At 43.9% G+C, this 9,703-nt stretch overlaps 1 long non-coding RNA gene across 1 annotated transcript; it reads right to left on the bottom strand.

Annotated features, from left to right (window-relative positions):
- Positions 1-5,395: 5,395 nt before the first annotated feature.
- Positions 5,396-5,837, bottom strand: LOC103638104 (uncharacterized). The gene is made up of 3 exons (XR_558567.2): positions 5,767-5,837; positions 5,573-5,644; positions 5,396-5,426 (listed from the first exon to the last, which is right to left on the bottom strand). It is a non-coding gene; the product is annotated as an uncharacterized lncRNA (long non-coding RNA).
- Positions 5,838-9,703: the final 3,866 nt, after the last annotated feature.

Below are 9,703 nucleotides of genomic sequence, written 5' to 3'. Positions count from 1 at the left end.
TTATATCCCAAGTTTTATTTATTAAATCGTGATGCAATGTTGCATCAATGCTGTCCATCTTTCTCCTAATCAATAAAATGCTTTGATTACTATTGACATAATGTGAACTTTGATTTATATGTTGTTTATTATCCATATTTGGTCCTATCCATGAAATTATTTGATTCATGTGAACTGCTACGTTTGTCAGTATAAATGTTTTCTCTGCTTAAGAGATATCACTTCATTGGACTTTTTAGACACCCACGATCCATGGCCCAATCATTCCAGATTTCTGATGGCTGTGGTACAATGTACACATTTAGTTACTTTGTTCACAATTCATGAAAATCACAATTCTTGTGTATAGAATTATATGAAGCACCAGGTTTGTAACACTGGAATAGGGATGCTCTATGCTGCTGTACATTTAGTCAATTAGCTAGGCCATTTGCATTGGTTCTCTCTCTCTCTCTCTCTCATCTCTACCTAGCTTGTGTAGTGTACCCACCAGTTTTCCCTGATGATCACCTGTGTGTCAGTGTGTACTTCTAGTAGATCAAACTCTGCACTCTGCAATTCAAAGTTCTAGGGTGCATTCATCTTAGCATGCATGCATGCATGAAAAATTGGAACTTTTACATGGCCAAATCTTCTTGTCGCAATGGGCACCTGCTGCACATGTATATGTGCAATTTTAACCTAGCTAGCTACCTTATAGCTAGGCTGGGAAATCTTTTACACGGATGCTCATTTTGTGATAAGTTTACTTTACAAAGGGTTTTTTACACAATCAGCAGAATCTCTGGGTAGTTCTGGCGTGCAGCAGATATGGAGAGATTGTGTTGAAAGGGGGGAAGTGCATGACATGAGTTTATCACCCCATGGATGAGTTTGAGGAGGTGTAAAACCTATCTACCCTGTTGGCTGTTTGCCTTGCTGTCACATATGCAGCAAGGGTGAACTTGGCTTTTCCCCTGTTAGCTTGTATGCCTTGCCATGGTTGGTTGAAGCACAAACTGAGTTTCTCTGTGCTCCTGTCGACCTCTACCCTGCTCACCGTGCCACCCCATTCACCTACCTCCTGTCAAACAGAGTCTTTGTGTTCAGGCTATTTGCTAGGACCCCTCCGTGTGCTATTCTTATTATTTTTGCCCTGGCTCGCTGGCCGTCGTGGGCCGCTCTGACGCGTTGTGATTCAAGTGTATACCTACAGCCTGCTACAGCTGGAAGGACTGGAATGTGTTCTCACCTTTTTCTCTAACTGGTTGGTGCTTTTGTCTCGGTCGGGGGCCACAGTGGTGACTGGTGTGGGGGGTTGAAGCATCAAGCAGCGATCTGTGTTATGGGAGGAAACTGTTCCCGCTGTATTATTCATTTTGTTCCCCTTTTCTTTCTCACCGCCTGATTTTCTTCCCCTTTGTTCCCTCCTTGTTGTGATTCTTGTAGAGTTCTGCACTTGTATGGTTCTATGTTGTTGGGCCATTAGTTTTTTTCCCTTCTGTTTTTTACTACCTCGATTTGTCGTATATATTTTTTACTAGTTAAGCGAAGGGCTGCACGTGACGTACGGGGATGACCCGACGTAGTCTATTCTGAACATCTCCAGCAGCGCGTTGTTCCATTTCAGCTGTTTTAATGTATAGGTGTGGCGAAGGTTGTGAGCGTAGGAAGGAAACACACACAAAAAAATTATATGCGACAGATGATGATGCTACTAGTTAAGCGTCGCTAGATGCACAAGCAGTCAAGCACATTCTCTGCACTTGCCTGAAGCGAAAGAAGCTTCGCCTTCACTTGTTCAGACGAGCTATACACATGGTGGCTGAGTAATCTATTCACTAGTATTTTTTTCTGTCAAACTTTGGACCGGTTCCTACTTTCCTTTTTTGACCTCGATTGATCCAGATCTGAGTAACTACTTGTTGACCAACGAACCACAGGCAGCAAGGGTGTCATGTTTTGCACCTGCTGATATGATGAATGAGATTGGACTCTTTGTCTGGCCCTAGGAATTTAACCTTCCAATTTCGGGTCTTCTTTCTTAGGACACAATAGAATTAAGCCACTGGCAGGCATGATCATGGTCATCTAAAGCAAGTTCATCATGTACAGAAGCAGAACTGATGCAATTCATCAAATAGGAACTGACCTGTTTCAGGAAACCAGCTCCAAACGCTCTCGTCACATTTTGTTCTGTTCTGAACACAGAAGGGATTTCCCTTCTGTTGTCATTGCCTGCACTTCCTTTTGATGTTGTCCATGTGACCTAGAAGTTGTGCTGGAATGTTTTGACTTGGACGGCATGAAATTTGTGGCTGCTTCTGTGGTTGCCCGCCCGAGCAGGATCCGGCCTCTCCAAGGCTGCGGCATCCTGGCTGGTGCCGCCCCGCCCACGAGTGGTCGTGGCTTCCTGGCTGGTGCCGCCTCGGCCACAGATTGTGCAGTGTTAGTGCCATGCCATGTGGTGTAGGGGATTATAAAGGCGTGGCATACCTGGGCTACTAATTTTAATATGCTTGCCTAGTCCCAATTATAAAGGTTCAATATGAATTCTAATTGGAGCACCTTGTGTTGTGCATAATTTTGGATCAGTTAGGCTAAAAACCAACTTGTTTTTCCCTTGGTAATCCATGGAGACATTGTAGGGCAAATATGTCACGTGTTTTTCACAACTTATCTTTCTTCCATTTCTCAAGAAAAAGTACTTACACCATGTTTCATTCTTGTAGAGAACTCACAACACCAGTGGTGCTACAACTGAAGGTCATAATTTGCGTCCAAGGACACAAAGAAATTTATCTGAGAATGCAAATGAGCAGAATGATGCAAATATTGGTTGTGATTCAATTGGAGATTTTCTGTGTGACAATGATGGTAATTATTCTGTTGTTGCATATACTTTTTCACCTTGCTATAGTACAACTAATGTGTTTAAATTAATAGAATCCCATAGTCCACAAAATAAGAGAAAAGGAAGGGGTATTACAAAATTGGAGGACATATTTGCAAGGGGATCTGAGATGGCAAAAATTAAGATAGAACTGAATGAATTTGGTCAACCTATTGGAAACAATTCAAGGAAGTTTTCTAGTGCTATTGGGTGTCATGTGAGAAAGAAGTTGTCAGTTAGCAGTGTTGACTGGAGACTAGTGGATGGTGAGAAGAAGTATGAAGTTTGGACCGACCTAAAGGTATTTTCCCAAGTACATTATTATCGTTTCTTAGGTTGAATTTGTTTCTGACCATTAGACCAAGTTGTGATTATCTTTTTTTGGTTGGAAAATCAGAAAATCTTCGATGTAGATGATGCTGCCTTTAACTGGTTTTTAACCACTGCTGGAAGGAAATGGAAGGATTTTAAGTCAACCCTAAAGGCACAATATTTTAATGAGAATTTAACAGAAGAGGACATGAAGAACAAACATAGTGGAAGGGTTAGTGATGAGGATTGGAAGTTTCTTTCTGAATATTGAGTGTCTCCTGAATGTGAAGGAAAGACAAAAAAGCCAAATTTAGTCATTCAAAGGTTGGGGTACTTCATACATCTGGTAGCAAGAGCTTTGCTCGCTCTGGCCATGAAATGGTATTGAAGCAATTTGACTGTTGAATTTACATTATGATTTTTCATTTTCAATTGTTAACATTAAAACAATTTACAGTCTAAGGAACTAGGCCGCCCTTCTCGAAGAGATGAACTCTATATCAAAACACATACCAGAAAGAATGGAGTTCCAACAAGACTTGCTGAACCAGTTATTGTAAGTTTTTGTGAACTTGACATTTATTGTAAGGTGTTTTTGCATCACATTTGCTACTGTTTCCCATAGTGGTAGGTACTAAACCATTCTCTTTTGCAACTCAATTTGGGTAGAACAAACTTAATGAATATGTTGAGGCCCATCCAGAGTTGAAGGAAAGAACAATTCAAGAAGGTGATGCTTTTGCTGCTGTTTGTGGAGAGAAAGAGCCAAGAGGACATGTCCGAGTTTTGGGTCTAGGACCAACTCCCCAAGATATTGGTACCCCGGGCTTGAGAAGTTACACACCCACAAGACTCCAAATGGAAGTCCTAGCCCGCAAAAAGGTTAAACATGAGAAAGCTGCTCTAGAACAACGCATAGCAGAAATGGAGGAGAAAATGCAGGACCAAAGGATGGCTCATGAAATGGGAGATGTGGAAATCATCTCGCATGATGGTTCTAATACACGACACCATCCGGTAAAGTAGCTAAACATCTTGAGTCATTTTGAAATCTATGGAATATTTATTACTTATTACCCTCATATTTATTTTAGGACACGAGGTCTGGACAACATATTGATCAAACACATAATATTGCTCAGTTTCATGAAGATGAAGCTTATGTGGAGGATGAAATCTCTGATGAGGGTGAAAACTTGCTTGGCAGCAATCATGTTAGTGTTACCCCTGCAGTACATCCATCTAAAGGCAACCCTATCAATGGTACCCCAACAATGCAGCCCTCTAGCAAGACGACCAATATAACCCCAGTAGTGCAGCTATCTCAAGGCAACCCTACTAATGTGTCCCTAGCAGTGCAGCCCTATCAAGGCAACACTAGAGCTATCCCAGCAAGTCTGCCTCTTCACACTGAACTTGTAATTTTTTCATCCATCCTTCAAAATTTCTAATTCTCATTTGCTAGTGGTTCTGTACATTTATTATATTCTTATAATTTCATTATTTGCTTCAGATTGGAAAGGATGTGATCTTATATGCCATATTGAGAGATCATCCTGTGGCTAAGGGAACAATTATTTCAACTAATCCAAGCTCAGTGCTAGGAGGAGTTGCTCTAGGAAAGCAATATTGTGAGGTTGTTGTGAATGTTGTGCTGAAAAGGGATGCCCTTCTACCTCGCCCATATGGTTATTTGGAGGAGATGGGTGATGCTGATCGGATGTCGATTGCATGGTCGTACAAGAGAGTAATAAGCTATCTCTTTGTTGTTTTTTCATATATGGTGATTGCATATTTTCTAACTAATGGTTTCTATGATTATATAGCTAAAGGTGAGCAAGACATCAAAATCATCCCAGAGTGCTACAGGTATATATATGATTGATATTGTACCACAATTCTATTTTGTGGTATCTACCACTGATTTCAGTAGATATTCTTGGTTATGACTGCTTCTGGTTATGTGGCTGATTTCAGTAGATATTCTTGATTTTAGTAGGTATGTGGCTGCTACTAGTTATATATTCATTAACGGAGGGAGTATAAAATATTGGCATCCTTACTTTACTAGGTACTTTAATTGATTAGAATAATGCTTATGCTCATGAATAAAGGCACCATAAGTGAAAGCCAGACACAGATGATTTAAATATTTTTTTCAGCTGTTAACTTACAAGATATTGAGACTGAAGCAGAAATAAGTGAAGAGACATCTCCAATAATATTATTGCTTTCTAATTTTCTGAAAGGACAAAAAAGATAAAGATCAGCCTGCAATAATTGGGCACAAAATACACCATTAATATGCAGTCTGTTGCTTGAAGCCTTTTTACTGTACCTTATCAATTTATCAGTTTTCAAATGATATAAGAGGAAACATGTACTTACAACAGTATCAAATTTTGTAGCATCCCAACCTCTTGAGGAATCAGGCCACTGAGGTGGTTGTAAGACAAATCACTGAAATGAAATAAAATGTGTCAACATTACTTGCATAAGAAGGGATCAAAGCAGTAGAGACATTCTTCCATTATAAAAAACCTAGTATAGATTTTAGCACTGTCAGGTCAGAAGGTGTTTACATCTCCATGATGCTCCTTAAGTTCCCAAATTCAGCAGGAATGTGTCCAGCCACATTATTTTTGCTTAAATTTCTGCAGGAATTAGAGTGATATCATATCATGACATAATTCAAACATTTGCATTGAAATGATAGGTTATACGACTTACAGCCTCAAAAGATGCTCTAGTTTCCCAATAGCTGAGGGAATTGAACCAGCCTCAATTGATTAGAATAATGCTTTTTTGGAGCCAGTCCAGATAACAAATTATCATCTTTTGGTTTTGTCTTGATAAGCATCCATGTTTATATATATATATATATATATATATATATATATATATATATATATCAATATATCCTATGGATTTAGCACCAGCTAAATACATCTCTTTTTCCTACTAGCTGGACAACATACATCAACGTAGATATTAACTAAATGAAAGGACACTTGAGTAGTTGCTCTCTAAAATTAATGCAGCTCAATAAGCAGCAGCAAGGTGTTGTGATCATGCAGTTCTGTTGCGTTCAACTATTGTATATTTAGCTTAATCATGGAGCATTGGTGGTATCTATTCTATAGTTTATTTTGGAATGGATTTCTAAGTAGTCTACTAATGATTTGGGTTTTAATTTTGTCAGGAGGGAGGTCCTAGAGGTAATAAGTCACTTGTTTACTCCATGATGACAATAGCAAGCAGATCGCGGTGGTGCCTATGGATGCTACAACAAGAAAGATCAAAAGTTCTTTTGGATGGATGCAACTACATATTTTGTTTTGTATTTTCTCCAAAAGAGAAATTTGCAAGTGAACTTAAAATTGTGAAACCAACATGTGGTTGTACTACCTAGTATCTCTGAGCTTTCACAAGCCAAACTTAGTGTTGTTGCTGCTTATTTTGATCTTTATTACAACAAAAGCAAACTTGTGAACTTTATGTATGAATGCAGTACAATTGTTATTGTCATGAATGAAAATAATGAGCTATGTCAACATGAGCTATGTATGAATGTAGTACAATTGCTATGTATGAATGCAGTACAATTGTTATCTGATGTTGATGATAATTGGAAATTGCTAGTAATATATTTTTTAGGCTCATATAGCTGTAGCGTTTGATTATAGTCGGTAAAAATACATATATCGCATCAGACAGTGTGTCGGCATAAGTTCTAATAGCGTTTGATTGTTAGTCGGTAAAAATACATATATCGCATCAGACAGTGTGTCGGTATAAGTTCTAACAGACTGTCCGTCGGGATAAATATGTTAGTCGGTATATCTTTTTAACGTCTAACCGTCTGTCGGTATAAACATGTCTGTCGCTATACATTTATGCCGATGCCACTTACAGCGTCAGAAAGTGTTAGTCGGTATAACTCTATAGCGACTGATAGGTTGTGGTAAGTCGTTATTGCTATAACAGTTTATACCGACTGTAAGTAAGTCGTTATTGCTAGGTTGTGGTATAGTGTGGCCACGTGGCAGCATCGGGCCTCCGCCTGAGCGGGGAGCAGAGGCGCACGCAATATGGTCCGGACACGTGTCGGCTCCGGACCCCTGCCTGGTCTTGATTAAGGTCCGGGTACTCCTTCTCCTAGAATCTCGGGACCTTGTTGTGAGTGACATGGACCCTACCCGGAGGTCCGGGCTGTGTATCCAGGGGTTCGACACTTTCTCGTGGGGGTTCGGACCCACTGTTGACACCATGGAGTATATCGTCTCCTCCGGCCACATGGCGGCCCCGGTGCTGCTCACGTGGCGGGGTCAAGCGTTGTTTGCCACGTGACTAGAGGTAGCCGCATGGACTCCACAACTTCACACTGTATAAAGGGGTACCCCTGATTCAGGGTACCGACAGTGGCCCCCGGGTCCGCCTCAGGGGAGGAAATGAGCCTGCAGGTGGGGCCAAAGCTTGATTGGCGATTGGCACGCTGCTTCTGTGCACTTGCTGACACAATTACTGCCAGTCCGCCTCCGGTCACGCCAACTATCACGCTTGTCCCCGCGGCTGACTGACCCGTGGTCTCCGCACTTGATGGTTTTGCTGGGCCACGCGCGGGGTGCCTCAATACCGCTGCATTGGTTTTGAAAGTTCACCTTTTTTGTTCTTTGCGACGGCCCTAAGGGGGCGCAGTACTGGCGCGAGCGGCGGTTCGACTTCTCTGCACCTAGGGGCCGGCGCCCAAGGAGGATGACTCGTGGGCCCGGGCCCCCCGTGTCAGAGACTGGGCTGTTGGTTTTAGTGGAGGTGTGGAGGCGCACTACCACAGGCGGTGGCTTGCTCCTCACGTGGTGGTTTGCCTTTTTCGCACTCGGAGACCGACGCCCAAGGAGTATGACTCGTGGGCCCGGGCCCCCGTGCCAGAGGTTGGTCCTCTGCTTTCGGCGGGGATGAAGAGGCACGGCGGTTCGCTCCTCGCATGGTGGTTCACCTTCTTCGCACACGGAGACCGACACCCAAGGAGTATGACTCGTGGGCCCGGGCCCCCGTGCCAGGGGCTGGGTCACCTTGGCGCGCGTTGGGCGAGATCTTCCGTAGCGCTTTGGGGTGTCAGTGGGGGAATCTTTCTTTAAAAAGGGATTCCCCCGAGTGCGGTAGCCATTCTCATCACTCGCAGCGCCCTTTCGCCCTCGAGTTCTCCGCGTTCTTCTGCTGTCGTAGCCACCATGGCCTTGCAAGACTCTCCCGAGCACCTCCAGCCCGAGGTGGCACTCAACTTGGTGCGCAACCTGCTCGGATGGGGTGTGCCGACGTTCGCCGGAAGGATCCATGTCGGCGCCTCTCCTCATGGCGATCTTGCCGCCGGGGAGGTCGTGCTCTTCGTCTCCAACCTCCCTAGTGGGTTGGCGCTGCCGATCTCGTCTTTCTTCGTGCTGCTGCTGGAGGAGCTCGGCCTCCAACCTCAGCACTTCACGCCCTGCTTCATCCTTCAGGCAGCCATCATCACCTACCTCTACAAGATGTATTAGCACTTATCTGCATACTATTTGTCCCTGTTGTGTGTGGCATTGCCGACTCTTCCCTGGTCACTGGCCCCCCTGGGATGTAGGCTCGACGTGTCGAGGCTGGATACCAGCATACCTAAAAGAGTTGGCAACGGCTCCCAGGAGGCAGCCTCGACTGGGACCTGGACCTGAACACAGCTTCGGCTAGGGAGTGTTAGTAGCACACCCATAGGACCCATCGCCTGATACAACCCATCCTTTGATACAGGCATGGGACCTGCAGGATTTAGTCTAGGAAGCCAAGTTGTGTGTCCGGACCCCTTAGACCGCGGTTCTAGATACTAGGACACACGTCGCAGAGTAGTGGAGTGTGCGGGCTTACGGTACGGGACCAGGCTAAGCGGCTACACGGCTCCGGACCACCCCAGAAGACAAGCATCCATTCTCTAGAACTGGACCCTAGGTTACCGGACCCACAGGACTATAGCTCCAAATACTAGGGTACCCGTCATAGAGTGGTGGAGTGTGTAGGCCTAGGGTACGGAACCGGGCTAAGCGGCTACACAGCTCCGGACCTCTCCATGGAACGAGCTCTCGTTCTCCAGAGCCGCCCCCTAGGCTGTCGGACCCTCCTACTTTCGCAGAGGGGTCCTAAACTGCAAGCCTGGCTATTCAATTTGGATGTCATCATACCAGCAAGGGTGGGAGACCGTATGGGTGGGTTAGATAAAAAATAATAATATCTGTAATCTGTAGCAGAATAAAACCATCATAGGGGCACATCTAAGGGGGTAAATTCTTTCCTTATAACTTGACATGCATGAGTGCAGACTGACAGGTCGGGCTTATATGGGCGGACCTCACCAGGGTGGTGTACACGTATGCACAACCTAGTTAACATAAGAAATCATAACCCCTCGGACTTGCTTCTGTGGGTAGGACTTACAGGAATACTCTATATTCCAGGGATTGGGAAGAGGCACCTCTTCAGTTGTGGCGAGGCGGGCAC

Source organism: Zea mays, chromosome 9 (genome assembly GCF_902167145.1).
Source record: "Zea mays cultivar B73 chromosome 9, Zm-B73-REFERENCE-NAM-5.0, whole genome shotgun sequence".
Taxonomy (NCBI): Eukaryota; Viridiplantae; Streptophyta; class Magnoliopsida; order Poales; family Poaceae; genus Zea; species Zea mays.
The sequence above is the reverse complement of the archived record's forward strand: the minus strand, read 5'-3'. Positions and strand labels throughout refer to the sequence as shown.